Genomic DNA, 13383 nt, shown 5'->3' on the forward strand with positions numbered 1-13383 from the left:
AGTTCTTGGTTTTATGAATACTGCTCCCATGAACACTTGAGCACAAATCTCTGTGTGGATTGCCACCATGCTTTTCTCTCTCATGGACAGATTCCTGGGAGGGAACTGCTGGGTCATGTAGTGACCATAAGGAACTGAATATGGCACTGCAAAACTGTCTTCCAAAGTGACTGTATGACTTTGCATTCCACTGGCAATGGAGGAGAGTTTGATTTGCTACTCATCCTCTATAACATTTGTCATTGTCAGACCACTTCATGTTAGCCATCCAATTTTTATATGTAGTGGTATCTCACTGTGCATTTCTCTAATAACTGGAGACACTGATCATCTTTTCTTGAACCTGTATCTTGTAATTACATCTTTGGGAAAGTGTTAACTTTTTGCCTCTTTTATCAAAGTTGTTCTAATATTGAGCAGCAAAGTTTCTTTATAAAATCTGGATACATGGCTTTTTTTTTTTTTAATCAGGTACATGCTTTGCAAATAATTTCTCTCAGTATATGGCTTGCCTTTTTAATTTTCCTCACTTTGTTTTCTGAAGGACAAAATTCTTAAATTATGTTTGGTTTATCAATATGTTCTTTTAAGGTTAATACTCTCTGTGTTTTATTTAAGAAATTTTTGCAAAATGCAGTCACTAAGGTTTTCTCCTCTATTTTCTTCTAGAAGTTTTGTAGTGGTCACTTTTACACTTGGATCTATGATCCATTTCAAGTTAATTTTGTATGTGGCCTGAGGTAAAAGTCCAAATTCTTTTTTTTTTTTTTTTACATATGGATAACCAATTCTTTCAATGCCATTTATTGAAAAGTGTTATTGTTAAAAATCATTTGGCCACCTTGAGGGCATTATGCTAAGTAAAATAAGTCAGAGAGAGAAAGATAACACCTTACTTATATGAGGAAACTAAAAAAGAAAATGAAAACAAAAACCTACAAGCTTCTACCCACAGAGTATAGATTAGTGGTTGTCAGAGATAGGAGGCAGGGGAATGGCAAAGGGGGTCAAAGACACAAACTTCTATTTATTTTTTCCACTGATCTTGTATCCTCTAACCTTGCTAAACTCACATATTAATTCTAGTAATTTTTGTTTTTACGTGTATGGTAAGTTCTCAGATTATTATTATTTTTTTTACAAATACGGTCATGTTATCTGAGGCTAAACAAAGTTTTATTTTTTCTTTTCCAAATTATATGTCTTTTGTTTCTTTTTCTAATGTTATTACTCTGGGGAGGGCATTAAGGATAATAGTGAACATGAGTAATGAAGGCTGATACCCTTGCCTTGATGCCTCATGAGAATGAGGATATAATAACTTCTTGGTCTTTCTTCTGGCTTTACAGGTATAGCAGAACCTAGACTTCTTGGAACTCTGAGACTGTGTTTGGTTTTCTCTGTGAATTCCTTTCCTCTTCTCCTTGTCTTATAAATATAGGCATTTCTGAATTGAATGTCTGCTATCATTTTGGATGACTGGGAGACACTTTCGAGTAATCTGAGAATTGCTAGCCTGGTCCAGGATTTCCATCATCTCTTGCAACACTCTCCTAACTGGTCTCCTTGCTTCTGCCCCCACTCCCCTATTCTTCTCCCTGGAACTTACTGTTATCTAACATAATATTTAACATAGGTTCAAATGAGAGCAGAAATTTGGTGGGGTGTTCACTGCCTAGAACACTGCTTGGCACATGATAGGTGTTTAATGAATGTTTTTGGAGGGAATGCAGAAATGATGAACAGTGGTAGATGCTCTTAAAAAGATCAGGAAAGATATGCTTAGTGGAAAAATCCACAAGGCACTTCTAGACCCTAGCAATCTTGTGTCAAAGAGTTTGTATAATTTTTGCAATTTCTTGGTAAAGAGAATACTTTCATTATACTGTATTACATTTGGACATACACATACAGTAGAATTTAATGATGCCTAGTCATTACGACTTTTGAAGCCCTCTGTTTAAGTTACCTGGCTCTCTTGGCCTATTCCTTTGGGTTATTTTATTTTGAAACATTCATTGTCTATTGTGGAGACAGCTTTGCACAGAATGATTAGAGCAGCCTCAAAGAACTTTGAAGTAAAATGAAAACTGGTCTCATTCTTACTAGCTCTTCCTAACCCTTTTCTAATTTATCTCCGTCATTCCATTGTTTAAAGTTTAGCATGCTGCATTGCACGCTCCTCTGCCTAGAACCGTGCCTGTGCCCTATAGATAAATTGGGAAAGAATAATGTGCTAATTTGCGGGCTTCAGAGCATGGTTGCATTTAGGTTTTAGCATAAACTTTAATTTTAACAAAGGGAAAAGACCAGATTCAATTATAGATGTGGAAAACCTTAAAGACAACCAGGAGCAAAGGAAAGACAAAGTCAGAACCATTACACTCTTAAAATAACAATAGTTTTGCTATTTCACTGTACAAAGCACTTTTGAAAACTTTATCTTTTGTGCACCTCATTCATTCTAAGCCTTGAAATAAGTATTTTTATCCCTTTAGAGATGTGGAAACAAAGGCTCAGAGAGGCTGTACAGTCATTTATAGTCATGTAACTATTAGGTGACAAAGAATTATCAACCCCACATCTCACAGCTCTAAATTATATGTTCTCTTCACTGCAATACGTTAACATATGCTTGATCCTTGATCAAAAACTATGAAAGCATCTGAAATAATCTGACTTTTAAAAACATTCCATAGGCATCTGTGTAAAGGCAATAGCATAAAAGTGTAGGTCTCCCATAATTAAAGAAAGCAGTTGAGATACAGAAAGTAAACCAATGGCCAGTATCCAAAATCAAAAGAAATGTCAAAGTAAAATAAAAACTAGAGACCTCCCAGACAGAAAGATAATAACAATGGAGATAAATGGTGTCTTCCACGTCCTGTTAGCATTTCAGTGGAGCCACAGTGAACAAGGATGGCTGCTGGTCTGAAGAATCTCTTGAAAACTCAAAACATGATTGTGATTATTCTTAACGATTTAAGAAGGAGCTTAAAGTTCAACGAGAACTTCCACGTGGCTAGTTGTCAAGCAGTCTTAATAAGATCACGGTCTATTGTGTTATTTCTTTATATTTGTCCTTTGAAATGTTTCAGATCTTGTTTTTACATTACAAAGATATTTGCTTGGTTGTTAGTTATCATCCTTGAAATTGATGCTCATAAAAATAATAAACACATGTTATAAATTTGGACATAACCAGAATTTCAAAAATAAAGCCGATGCATTGAAACCAGGAAAAATATTTCACTAATGAATTCAATGGCTTGTGAATTTTTTAAAATATGAGAAAATAAATATCTTATAAAAAATAAAGTAGCAGATCCTGCTGTTGTTGTAAATTATATACCCAATATAACATCTTTCTTCTTTAATATTTCAGGGAAAAAAAAGTTGTTCCAGAAGATAATAATGAAAATTAAATTAAATATAAAATTGTGTTGTTTGTGAAACCATTTATAATAGAAATGAGTCTTTGAAATATATATGGGCTTATTTCAAAATTTTTACAGCAAAGTGTTATCATAAATTAATTATATAAGGATAAACTACACATTTGTATTCCAGGCATCTGCCTTGTCATTTGCTTGACTAGATTCTAATTATGAGTTTTAAGCTGGACAGTGTGCACACGGTAGAATTATCACACTTAAGATATTAAAAGAAGTATTTCTTAAATGCTTGGTCTACACATTTAACTTACATAGGGCATTTTATTTCATAATTTATATACCTGATGCAATTTTTATAAGCGTGCATAAATACATTTGATTGAATTGTGTACTTACACAGAATGCTTGTAGGTCTAGTAGAGGGTAAGCAGTTCCCTTTCTGTAAAAATAAATAAAAAGAAATTTTTTTAGAAATGGCCTGTTTTATTTTTCCATCTTTAAAATTATATGTTAAGTTTGGAGGTAAGTATTTTTTCTTAAAATAGTAAATATAAAAAATTTGACACTTTTTTTTTTCTTTTCATGGCTGCACCAGCAGCATATGACAGTTCCCAGGCTAGGGATCAAATCAGAGCTTCTGACCTACACCACAGCCACAGCAATGCTGGATCCGAGCTGCATCCGCAACCTATGCCACAGCTTGTGGCAACCCACTGGGAGAAGCCAGGGATTGAACCGGCATCCTTATGGACACTATGTGGGGCCCTTAACCCACTAAGTCACAACAGGAACTCTAAAACATTATTGAAATTCTTATAGACATATATCTTTTCTTGCTATCCTGTGCTTTCATCCATGACTAAGCATTTCCTTTTCCTTAATCAACCTGTGATTAGGCGATATCAACAAGAGGAATAAGAGCTGTACATATTTGATGGGGTTTTTGACACATTCATATGTTTAAAAAAATGTTTTTCTTAAACTCATTTGAAAGAGAAATACATACTCAGCAGTGAAATCTGGAAAAGAGACAATGAAAAAGAAATAGTACTTATTCATAATTTCATCAGTCATGGATAACCGCTGTTAAATTTTTCATTTCCTTTTCGCTTTTATAGGTATACATAGAATTTTTCCACTAATTGAAATAGGCATAAAAATAAACATTTTAGTACATTCCTCTTTGTTCACATTTTTGATGATATTCTCAGTTAAGTTCCTAGAAGAGGAAATACATTGTTAACATGGTTGAGACATACAGATGCTGCTAAAATTACTTTCCGTGAATATTTTACCAATTCTCCCTCCACCAAATGTGTATGTATCTTATCAAGTTCTAAGTAATATAAAAACCTTTTTGGGGGGAGTTCCCATCGTGCCTCAGCGGAAACGAATCCAACTACTATCCTTGAGGATGCACGTTCGATCCTTGGCCTCACTCAGTGGGTTAAGGATCCCAACGTTGCTGTGGCTGTGGCGTAGGCCAGCAGCTGTAGCTCTGATTTGACCCCTAGCCTGGGAACCTCCATATGCCACGGGTGCGGCCTGAAAAAGACAAAACACACACAAAAAAACCTTTTTTTTATATTTTGACAACTGAAATTAGCATATCAATATTTACATGTACCTCTCTTTGATTACTAGTTACTTTTTCAGCTATTTAAAAATAATTTGTAGTTTTTCACTTGCTGGGACTTCAATGAGTGTTTTATTTATTTACAGTGTTGACACTATTAATACATTTGTCCATTTACTTACTGGGATTTTAATGAGTGTTTTATTTATTTAAGATATTGACCTTCGGTTTGTCTTTTAATTTTATCTTTTTTTTTTTTTTGCTTGTTAGGGCCACATCCGTAGCATATGGAGGTTCCAGTCAGAGCTGTAGCTGCCAGCCTATGCCACGGCCACAGGAAAACGGGATGCTAGCCTGCCTGCGACCTACATGGCTCACAGAAATGCGGTATCCCAGACTCACTGAAGGAGGCCAGGGATCTAATCTGCATCCTCATGGATACTAGTCAAATTCCTTTCTGCTGAGCCACAATGGGAACTCCAGTTTCTAATTTTTTTGAAACAGAAAATTTAACAGTTTATGTGGTTGAATCTTTCTTTCTCTTGGTTTGCTTTAAGTTAGGAGGTCATTTCCTAATCAAAGAATAGCTAACAAGATAAAGAATCTCTTCTAGTATTTATATTGTTTGATTTTTAAAAAATATTTGAGTTTCTTTAATTCAATATACTATAAATTTATTTATAGTATATAGTATATAGTATATAGTATATTGTTAAGAGTGAATATGAATGTAAGAAGAAATAACTAGCCAATTCTTAGCTCATATATTAAAGGGTCCTTCCTTCTCCACCAGTTTGTACTATGAACATTTTAAAATCTGGGGGTCTGTTTCTATTCCATAGTTTCTGTTCCATTCATCAATTTATTCTTAGACCAATACCATACTAACTTAATTTTCATAGTCTTTTAAGATGTTTAGAATTTACCCTCTTTATTTTTATTTTATGCCCTCTTTTTTTAAATAAAAAAATTTAACCAAGCCTATACTTCCCAGTGCATTTAACAATAATTTTGCAAATTCTTTTTAAAAAATAATATTTCTGAATATAATTGCCATAAATCAACCTTCTAATTAGGCATAGAGTGTGTCTATCTCACTCTGCTTCCTTTAGTCACTTTTAGTAACATTTTTATATTTCTCTTCCTATAGTTCCCTAAAGTTTCTGGAATGTTTTGGTCTTCCCTTCTTGCAGTCTTTCCCTGTTGTCAGAAAAACTGATCTTCCTAAAATATTAAACCTAGAACACTATTGGATTTATCTTACTGTTTTATCTCAAATTCATTCACTTCTTGTTTCCCCAAGCATTTGCATGTAGAAAAGGGAGTCTTCTTCAATTTCAGTAACCATGCTGATAAATACTTTTAAGGCTTCCAGTTCATACTGCCTCGCTGTGCCCTTCTAAAGTAGAGGCTGCCTTTTCTTTCCTGAGCCTCAAGTACTAAAGCTTAGAAATAGGATAGGTGCTCTCTTTGCTACCTTTCATTCCTTGAGAGAATAGTTACAAATTAGCTGAGAACCGTACCATGGAGCAAAATGTACCACCTACTTGCCTGCCTTTGTTTGGACTTCAGTGGGAGAAGAAGTACTATGTCTGGAACCCCATCCACCTCTTCACCAGAATCACAAAACCTCTCTACTCCAATTTCTTCATGCCTTTACTTCTGCAATCTCCCCTCCTCACTCCTGCATCAGTTTCTCCATGCATACTGGATTATTCTCATCTGCACACAAAGTTCTCTGTTATTTCCTTTCCTAGGAGCACTTCCTTGACCCCCTGGATCATCTCCAGGTATGTCACTATTTCCTGTTATTCTTTACAGAAAATTATCAGTTATCTTCACTCGTGGTCTTCACTTCCTGTCTCTCCTTAGCTCTTCCCAGGCAAAAGACTACCCCCTCCACTCTCTTGAAAGGTCACCAAAGACTTCATCGAAGTTGTCAAGTTTCCAAAGGGCTCTTCTCTGTTCTCTCAGCAGCATTCAATTCAGTTAGCCATTCCCTTCTTTGAAAATACTTTCTTTTCTTTGTTTCTATATCACTAAACCATCCCATGAAACACACAGCAGGATGTACATCACGCTTCCTATATTGGAGCAAAGAGAAATGGGATTTAAGAAATGCCCATGGGCTTGTCCCCAGGTGACTGCAAGGTGTAGGAACAGAGCAGATCAACATCATGACAGTCAGAAGACTCTTCCATCTCATTCTCATATTTTGAAGTTGTGGCCCTGCCAGCAGGGCCGTCAGGGCCTGAGTACCAGGTGTGGGCATGCTAGAGGCAGGGTAGGAAAAGTAGATAAATCACTTCCTTCCAGAGCTCTTCATATTTGTTGAAAATAAGTAGATTTTTCTACAACCACCCTGGAGAAAAGAACTTTTATACTTTTACTTTTGTGATGGGACCAACTCATTACTACACCAACAGAGCCAAATGGATCTTTTAAGGATTTATGGGGATGCCCTTTAGACACTGACCATAATTCAGGTTAAAAAATCTTTCCGAACCCACGTTGTCTTAGATCGTCATGTTATACTATTTACATTAGATGCTGTTACTGCACTAATATATCCTAGAAGCAAACAAATTGAGCGCCTTTTGATTTGAGTCAAGTAAGTACAGTTAAAGAGACTAGATTCTAATTTGCTTTTAAAGTTAATGGAGTCACAGATTGAATGGAAGCAAAGGTGTTGATGGAGAAGCTCAGAAGGTCAGAGAAAGATTCCACCCTCCCCCAAATGAGGCTACTTTCTTTGTTGAAAAGGAGCACTTGTTAATTACGAAATCCTCATAAATCTGCCTTAACTGCCGTGCCCAAGAGCCAAGGATAATGGAAGGGAAAACAATTTAAATCACATTATGCAGCAAGCAACTGAATAATGTATTTTATACTGTCTCAGTGTATTTCATTTCTTCAAGTTCACAGAGTTGCTCCTACAACTTCAAATAGTAGAAGGAAAACACACTTTTGGTTTATATTGTTCTCTATGATTCATGGGTTCTCGGTAGTAAACACAGCGTTTGCTTCAAGAGGATTTTTCCTTTTCAGTGCCTGCAGCCAATTTATAGTTTGTTTTTTGGAAGGGCTTTGAAAGTGTTGAAGCTGCTAAATATATAATAATCCCTGACTGTTATCTGAAATTTGAGGAGAATTTCTAAGACTAGTTATTTTAGAGAAATCCAAACCATATCTTAAAATTTTTGTAAAGGCATCAACAGTAGTTATGGAATATCTTACTTTTAAGGATGCAACATTCTTGGAGTTCCCGTCGTGCGCAGTGGTTAATGAATCCGACTAAGAACCATGAGGTTGCAGGTTCAATCCCTGGCCTTGCTCAGTGGGTTAAGGATCTGGCGTTGCCATGAGCTGTGGTGTGGGTCACTGAGGCTCTGGTGTAGGTCGGTGGCTACAGCTCCAATTAGACCCCTAGCCTGGGAACATCTGTATGCCAGGGGAGCGGCTCAAGAAATGGCAAAAAGACAAAAAAAAAGGATGCAACATTCTTATTTTACTTCTTCTGAGTACTATTCAAATCCAAGTGAAGAAAAAGACCAATTTTTTTTTTTACTTTGGTGTGTTTTCTTTTACCCTTTTAATATTTTAAAGCGAAATTACAATAATAATCAATCACATGTACAGGAAGATAAAGATAAAAGGAGCTCCCACTAGCTGAGAGAAAATGATGGAGCCACTTAGGTCAGCGAATAACTATTCTTCTGAGTAGAACAATCTCATCCCTGCTGATGTAAAGTAAATCCCTGAATGTGATTAATAACACACTGAAGTACTGAAGTTCCTATAGAATTCAGAATTACTGCATCTAAGAGTCATGGACATTTACAGCTGAAAGGATCCATAAAGTTAATTTAGCCCAACCTCTTCATTTTTCATAGATGGAGTTACTTTGACACAAAGAGAATAAAAACTAACCAAAGGTCATGCTGCTAGAACCAGAATCAAATTCCCTACCTTCACTGGAGTGAGATTTAAAAGACATTAATTAAATTCCATTGCAGGCAATATGGCAGACTAAATGTTCAGAAGAAAGGAAAATTGTTGTATAACTTTAAGTATTTTATAAAGCATGGCTGAGCTAGCAGAAAAGTACAAATAACAGGAAGGGCAAAAATAATAAGGAAGTATGAATTTAGAGTGTCCTATAAATGCTGGAGTGTTTGTCCACTCCATGGTATTTGCCAATCTTTGGGAGCCTAGAATGTGGGATTTAAAGAGATACATAATCTGGAGCTTTGAACAGAGTGGGGATTTGGACAGTTGACCTTCACATAAAACTGGAACTTCCAAAGGATGATAACCTCTAGTAACAGGGTCAAATAGAAAACTATCACCACAGGGAGAGAGTTAGCAAGCATCTCAAATTTGGCTCTGAGTGTCAGAGGAAACACAGGTTCCCCCGAAATTCTCAACATTCAGGTAGGTGTGGTATAGGCATGCCTACTTCCTGTGTGGTAAAACTCTATCTGAAAATTTAGTTTCAAGTGATCAAGAGTTGGCAGTGTCCCCAAAGATATGGCAGAAGCAAACTCACACACTCTCTGGACACTTTCAAACTAAGCCTTACATCACTCCTACAATTAAAGTTCCAAGGAGTTCCCACTGTGGCTCAGTGGTTTAAGAACCCACTATAGTCTCTGTGAGGATGCAGGTTTGATCCCTGGCCTCTTTCTGTGGGTTAAGAATCCCGTGTTGCCACAAGCTGGGACACAGTTCATAGACACGGCTCAGATCCAGTGCTGACGGCTATAGCTCCGATTCAACCCCTAGCCTGGGAAATTCCATATGCTACAAATGTAGCCCTAAAAAAAAAAGGCAGTAAAAAGGGGGTGAAAAAGAATCTCCTCTACTTGATGTTTCCTCTTAGTAATTTTCCGTCCACTGACCCCACTCTGTTCCTTGGCTATAAATCCCCACATGGCCTTGTTCTCGGAGTTGAGCCCTATGGAGTTGAGCCCTATCTCTCGTCCCTACCACAAAGTCCGCATTGCAGAGGTCCCTTTATGAATAGTCTTCCTTACTGTCTCTAGCAAGTGTCATGGAATTTTCCTTTAACAATCACCAGCCCTTTTAAAAAGTTTTACTAAAAGCCAACCCATGCTTACATTCCAAATGTAATGGGGGAATTTTTCTGAAGATCCCATCAATGTACTCTTTTGGGGTCTGTGGTGTTATTGGTAAAGGCTTTCAGCATGACAACTGTGGGGAAGGATTTATTTCTAAAATATAGCTGTGACATTTAGGGTTTTAAGAAAGGAAGCCTCAATGAGTAGGGTCATTTCTTGGCTTATTAAGATGTTAAATTTGGTCCTGGCAGAAGATGTGTCATTGGGATGTATTGTAATGGGCTCCATGAGTGGGATCATGCTACAGTATTTGTCAACTAAAGGTCCCCAGGTTTCCTGGGGAAATAATTGGCACAGCTTGGGTGATGTAAGCAGAAATGCCCATGTCTTGCTTTTCTGTTTGTGAGATTGTAATCTGACAACAATGAGTGATAATATTGTTCCAAAATAATTTAACTGCTTTAATGCTAGATGAGAGTAGGCAACATTAAAAAACAAAATTCAACTGAGTACTTTTTTTTTTTTTCGCTGCATTTGGAAGTTTCCAGGTCAGGGACTGAACCTGCATCACGGTAGCCAAGCCACTGCAGAGACAACGCCAGCTCTTTAATCCATCGTGCCACAAGCAAACTCCATCAATTGAGTACATTTTAAATATCTTTTTAACTTGATTCAGTGATTCATGAATCAGGCAGCATCCAACACAGCAAACAGAAAGGAGCTCTGAGGAGCTATACAAAATGAAAGACTTTTTCAGGCAGAAGGGAGAGAGAACAAGGACATTATATAAGGCAAAAAAAGCAGATTGGTTATTTCAAGATTACTTTCCTTTAAAAGATGTCAGGGATCTATCTAGTAGATTATCTAATTAATGCCGATCCGGTGATTCCTGATTGGCTGGTTTAAGATTCTATTTCTCAGAGACCTGAAATTGTAATTAGGTCTTGGTTTGGTGATATGGGGTTTAGCATAACTAGCTCCATCTTGGCCCTGTCTCTCTCTTTTTAAGATGCAGCCTTCAGGATTATAGCATGTACCTATGTAGCGTTCTCTGTTCGACACCTTTTGCTTCAATATGGAAGGAAGGGCTCTCAGTGAAACTACACATAAAACACTGACCAGTTTAAACTGCTTTTGCCTCCTTAAGTAGCTTGTTGCTTAATCAAACCTTGAGTTATTTTACAGAGACAGCACTGCACAGGGGCAAGACAGGAACCCATGTCTCCAGGATGACCCTGGAGCCAAGAATCTCCAGTCTAGGAAACTCAAAGAATAGAGATGTGGTCATTGGAGTCCTTTATGAAGCAGAAGTCCTCAATAAGGATTGAATTCCCGAAGCACAAGCACTTTATATGGACAAATTCAAGACCAGCCAATCAAGGTCCAGGTTTGAAACACCCCTAATCCCTTATATTTTGTCCCAATTTCTGGACCGAGGAGATGGATTAGAGTCCTGACTCCTTTCTCCTTGCCTAATAAAGCCCCTTCTTTTCTCAAAAGCTGGTGCCATGGTATTGGCTTCTGTACACAGCGGGCATTGAGCCCTTGCTTGGGAACATCAGCTTACAGATGCAAAGACGAGGGATGATTGGAGTCAACTTTTAATGGGCCCCAGAGCTCACACTGTTGGGCTCAGATTCGGACTCAATTACTCTCACTTAATTCGATAAATTAAAAGAGTTCTACATTGCCTGCTGCTGACCTGCTTTTCATTCTTTTCAAAAGCATTTGGTCCTCAATTCCAGAAGTTGTGTCTGGGTGAACTGAAAGAAGGAGAGGCCAAGTTTGTGCTCCCACAGTTCTTTGTTTTAGCTCCAGGACAAAAGGATTCAGGCCTAGCAGCCTGGGCTATTCAAATGCAGATGCCTAGCAGGGACCCTAAATCAGAAACCAAACATAGAAAAACAAAAACAAGAAGCACACACTTTGCAGACTAAACAAACTCTCCCCTAAAAATGTCCACCCAACTTGGTAACCTCTAAGAGCAGTTATTGGTAATTTTAAGCTACTTAAATCAGCTTAACAATATTTGTTGCCATTGTCTCTTATATAGAGACTTACATATAAACTATTTTATGTAATATATAAACTGTGTTACTTTTTATTCTTTGCTACATCTGTTTTACTATCATTTTTCATTTTCATATTTCATCTTATTTTTAAATCCTTTACCTTAATGGCAAGTTGGCGCAAAAGGAAGAATTTCCAGATAAAGTCTATAAGTCCCTCTTCCTGGTCCCCCTCAGTTAGCTCCACTGACACCCCTTCCACATCCTGAAACAAATCTTCTGACCCCATCCTGAATTATTCCATTGACTTTTCTCTATGGGGAAGATTCCCACCCTCAAACCCCAGTCACACTTCCTGCGAGGCCCCATCCCTGTCCCTGGAATGTGAAGTGTGTTAGAACTCAGTGGCCAAATCAGTCGCACAGAAGACAGGAAAGGAGGGCTGTGGGATGAGCTCCGGTCCAGGCTGTGCTCCACTTTATTGACCATGGAGCCCCACACGGGGTTCCGCAGAACAAAATGCCCTTCAAGAACTGAGCCACAGAGATGTGGAAGCACCTGCCTTTTGCCGGGATTCCTTGTAAATGCTGAAGATGTATTTATACTTGTTGGGGGGAGGGAACTACAAGGAAGAGTAGAGAATAATTAGGACTAGATGGAGTAACAGGGATCCCGTTCAGAATTCCTGAGACGAGGTGGAGCTTTTCCAACCCTCCTTGCTCTGCCCTGGGGTAGATGGGGACTTGAGGGCATACCATTCTGGTCGCTAACACTGAGAAAATGTGCCACTGTTTTAGCAGAGATACATGATTTTCCTCAGTTGTGTTGGGACACAAAACCTATTGAAAATCTTTTTTTTTTTTTTTTTGGCTTTTTGCCATTTCTTGGGCCGCTCCCGCGGCATATGGAGGTTCCCAGGCTAGGGGCCTAATCAGAGCTGTAGCCACCGGCCTACACCAAAGCCACAGCAACACAGGATCCGAGCCGTGTCTGCAACCTACACCACAGCTCACGGCAACTCCGGATCCTTAACCCACCGAGCAAGGCCAGGGACCGAACCTGCAACTTTGTGGTTCCTAGTCGGATTCGTTAATCCCTGCACCACGACGGGAACTCCTCTATTGAAAATCTTTGCTATGGAGCTTGGGGAGTTTGTTTTTAGACTAATCCAGCTAGATTTGCATAGAAGAGAGTAGATCACTTTAGCGGTTATGTACAGGATGGCCTAGAGATAACATTGGAATGTTCGAAAGATTCTGAAATATGCCAGTTCCCATTGTGGCTCAGCAGTAATGAACCTGACTAGTATCCATGAGGGCTCC

General features: G+C 38.0%; 1 long non-coding RNA gene across 2 annotated transcripts in view; it reads right to left on the reverse strand.

The window, feature by feature from the left end:
• Positions 1 to 13383, reverse strand: part of LOC125120983 (uncharacterized) — a 34274-nt gene that overhangs the window by 17594 nt on the left and 3297 nt on the right. Inside the window, exons 1-2 of one of the 2 annotated variants that reach the window (XR_007133367.1) lie at positions 6519 to 6681; positions 3792 to 3834 (exon numbers count right to left, since the gene is read on the reverse strand). This is a non-coding gene — a long non-coding RNA (uncharacterized LOC125120983). Of the gene's footprint in view, positions 1 to 3791; positions 3835 to 6518; positions 6682 to 13383 lie in introns of those variants that run through there. The other variant, XR_007133366.1, reaches the window with a different exon arrangement.

This window comes from Phacochoerus africanus, chromosome 2, assembly GCF_016906955.1.
Source record: "Phacochoerus africanus isolate WHEZ1 chromosome 2, ROS_Pafr_v1, whole genome shotgun sequence".
Taxonomy (NCBI): Eukaryota; Metazoa; Chordata; class Mammalia; order Artiodactyla; family Suidae; genus Phacochoerus; species Phacochoerus africanus.